Below are 3,316 nucleotides of genomic sequence, written 5' to 3'. Positions count from 1 at the left end.
CAAAATAAAATTTTGTTTGCCAAAATTTGGTCGTTGGATTCTTGATTTTATTTTCAGGAATTATTCACATTAACTTGATTATTGGATGTTGAATAGGATTTCAATCTCATTTAAATACCTTACATTTTTATTTTATCAGGTGTCGATAAAATGTCGTCAAACGTGAACAATTAAATTGGTTCAAGTTAAATTTGTTAACATTGAAATGTTGAGTCAACTATTTGAAAGCATAAAATAAAAAAATAAATCGCACCATTTAAAATCTTTAACCGCCATACTGGATAAGTTGAAGGGGGGAGGGGGTCCTCCTCTTTTGTTTTTATTTTTCTCTCTTTCTATCGTTAGAAAAAATCTGAAAAAATTCACATATAATTTCTTTCAATCATTCTAAACGTGCATGATTTTTTCGAAACTTTTTTGGCGGGAAAACCAAAACTCAAAAAATTTGCAATCATGCTTTGAATTTTTTGGTGTGATCAAACTCAAATAATATCTTAGTTCTTTACTACAGAATAACACCCAAAGATCTATAATTGTGTATTCAAAAAAATATATTCATGGTACTATCATTTTTGAAATTTGTTGGAAGATTTATTTATTTATCTGATATAGTTTTTAAAAACTAGTAAAAATCTTATTAAATTACGCGTCGAATGAGACTTAATAGAGACACTTTTATCTTTTGAGGAGAATACACCATATAAAAAGTTATTTTTTAATTGCAAGTATTTCTCGAATTTTGTATTCGTAAAGATTTTTTAACTTTTATTAGCTTAAATTAAAGAAAGGACTTTAAAGACTGTATGGTATGAATTTGAGATTTTTGCTACAATTTTCCTAGGTCATACCTCAAGTTTCAGTCGAGGTACAAAATCCTTGCAATTTTTTTAAACTTAATTTTATCTCGCAAAAATGTTTTTTTTTAATTTTTGAAAATTTGTGTTTGAATTTCCCGCCAACAAATTTGCAAAAAAAAATAATGCACGTTGAGAACGATTAAAAGAAGTCTTGTGAATTTTTTCAGATTTTGTCTACGGATAGAAACAAAAACAATTTTTTAAAAATAAAATAGACGCCCCTTCCTCTAACTCATCCAATGTGGCGGTTAACAGTTTGAAATTATCGGAAATTTTGTTTGCTTTTTGATGTTTTGCTTTGACTCAACATTTGGTTCCCTTTGGCGATATTCTTGGTATGACTACCCGGCTATACCCTTTATGGCTTAAGCTGTATAAAATTCACTGAATTCTGATTGAAGCTTTGTTTACGAAAAATTAAGGAATTAATAATTCTATATAAAGTGTTCAAATTTATAAGTATTTAAAACGAAAAAGTTAAAACTCTTGTATGTTTTAAAATTCAAATATTTCATCTTCTTACTATTTTAAATTGGAAGCCTCGATAATTGAATATCTTATTTAATTGTGAATATTTAACATTTTAGAGTGCTTCATTTTCAATTTTGAACGTTACGTTTGAAATTGTTTATTTTCGTAAATTTTGAGCTCGAAATTAAAATTAATATTCTTGAATGATGAAAAACATAAGTCATAATGTGACAATTATTCATTTTAAAGAATTGCAATAAAAGTATTTCGTCTTTAATAGGGTTCAGTAGGGAAAGCTCGTGTTAATTTCACAATTTTAGTTTATAAACTGTGCAGTTTTGATCCAAATGAGAATAATTTAATTCTGAAGGTTTCAAATTTAAAACATTTCAATTTTGAAGGGTGAAAATTAAATGTATATTTTTTTTCGATCGGAGAATCAATATTTTATTTGAAATATCAATCCAATAACTTTAAATTTTCATATATATTGTATACAGAATGACAGCTCGAAATGTTATGATCTTTTCACTTTAAAAATCAAAATTAATATTCTTGAACTTTAATGGCTTTTCGTTTCAGTGAAAAGAAAATGTAAGCTACCATTTTGAATGTTTTATCTTTAAAAAGGGTTTGTATTAAAGTTCTGTTGAAATTCAATTTACTTAAATTATAATGCTTCCAATTTGCAACTGCCCAATTAGTTTTTATTAATCCTCGTTAAATAACTTTAAGAAAATATTGATTGGAATAGACATTTTTTAATTTGGGGTGACTGAAGTATTAATTATCGGGAATTTCAAATCGTCCGCAAAATCGTCACCCTCAAGGGAATTAGGTAAAAACAAAATTTTTAAATTGATAAAATCAGTGGCAAAAAAATGGTATACCACATTGAACGTATTTCATAGCAGTGTTCGATTTTTCACGTTTAGGTAGCATTAGAAAAAAATCAGGAGTGGCGATAGATGCATGAGAAAATAGTCTTTAAATTGTCATCTAGAGATTCATAGTTTCATAATTTCATAATGATTCAATTCCATTTTCTTGAGGAGATAGAAAAAGCATGAGTTTTAGCACAATTTGTCATTAAAACACTTTTTTCCTTCACCGTACAAACTACAAACATTCATGGATTCGCCTGTTTGGAATGTTTGACAATTAGCAAAGCTGTGTTTTTAACCACTGGATGCTCTAAAATAACACTAACAACCTCTAGGGATTTGTACTTTCGCTCTTTACTTGCACTATATGATTCTTTCGATAGAAATAATCCAGCTATAACACTGTCTCTTGATTAATGTGAGTTTGGTGTCCGAAGACTCAAGTTTTTCACCTTTGAATTGGCATGAGTTTTGATCTGTGTGCCTTTTCTAGTGTTTCAAAGGTAAACCTGCGATAAACATGATTTTCGTGTGTTATTATAATGAATAATTAATAAGCGGAAAGCTATTGCTAAAATAGCAGTTTAATCAATTATTTATCCAGCTTATTTTTGGCTAGTAAAGAATTTGCTGGGATTGTTTAAAAAAATACAGGTTTTTTTTTCAATATTATTAACTTTTTCCAATTTGGAAGCTTTCGAAATCCAACTGTTCCTAACTCGAAAGTTTTAAACTTCTGAAAGCAATGATTTTAAGATTTTGAATTCCAGCTTGTAAGTTTTAAAATTCGTGCTTTTGATGCTCATTTAATTACCGGGGTTCACAGCGCAAAGAGCTCAAAAAAAGGGAAATAGGGTAATTTTTTCACGAAATATAGGGAAAGAACGGAATGATTTTTACTATATTTTGTTAATAAAGAATTTATTTTCTTAAATTGAATATACTTAGGTTGTTGAAAATCTATTCATTACGATACAAAAAAGTCCGATAAAACATCAAATTTGTTAAATACAGTCTGTCAAGTTAAAGCGTGGGTGGCTTTACTCGCAGTCGGTAAGGTGTATCGACATGATTTTGGTGTCAAAATATTAAGAAGAGCTCCCT

General features: G+C 28.4%; 1 protein-coding gene across 7 annotated transcripts in view; it reads left to right on the top strand.

The window, feature by feature from the left end:
- LOC117169587 (protein phosphatase 1 regulatory subunit 12A) overlaps nucleotides 1-3,316 on the top strand; it is a 70,027-nt gene that overhangs the window by 61,692 nt on the left and 5,019 nt on the right. The window lies entirely within an intron of this gene.

The sequence above is a fragment of the Belonocnema kinseyi genome, chromosome 3 (assembly GCF_010883055.1).
Source record: "Belonocnema kinseyi isolate 2016_QV_RU_SX_M_011 chromosome 3, B_treatae_v1, whole genome shotgun sequence".
Classification (NCBI taxonomy): domain Eukaryota; kingdom Metazoa; phylum Arthropoda; class Insecta; order Hymenoptera; family Cynipidae; genus Belonocnema; species Belonocnema kinseyi.
The sequence above is the reverse complement of the archived record's forward strand: the minus strand, read 5'-3'. Positions and strand labels throughout refer to the sequence as shown.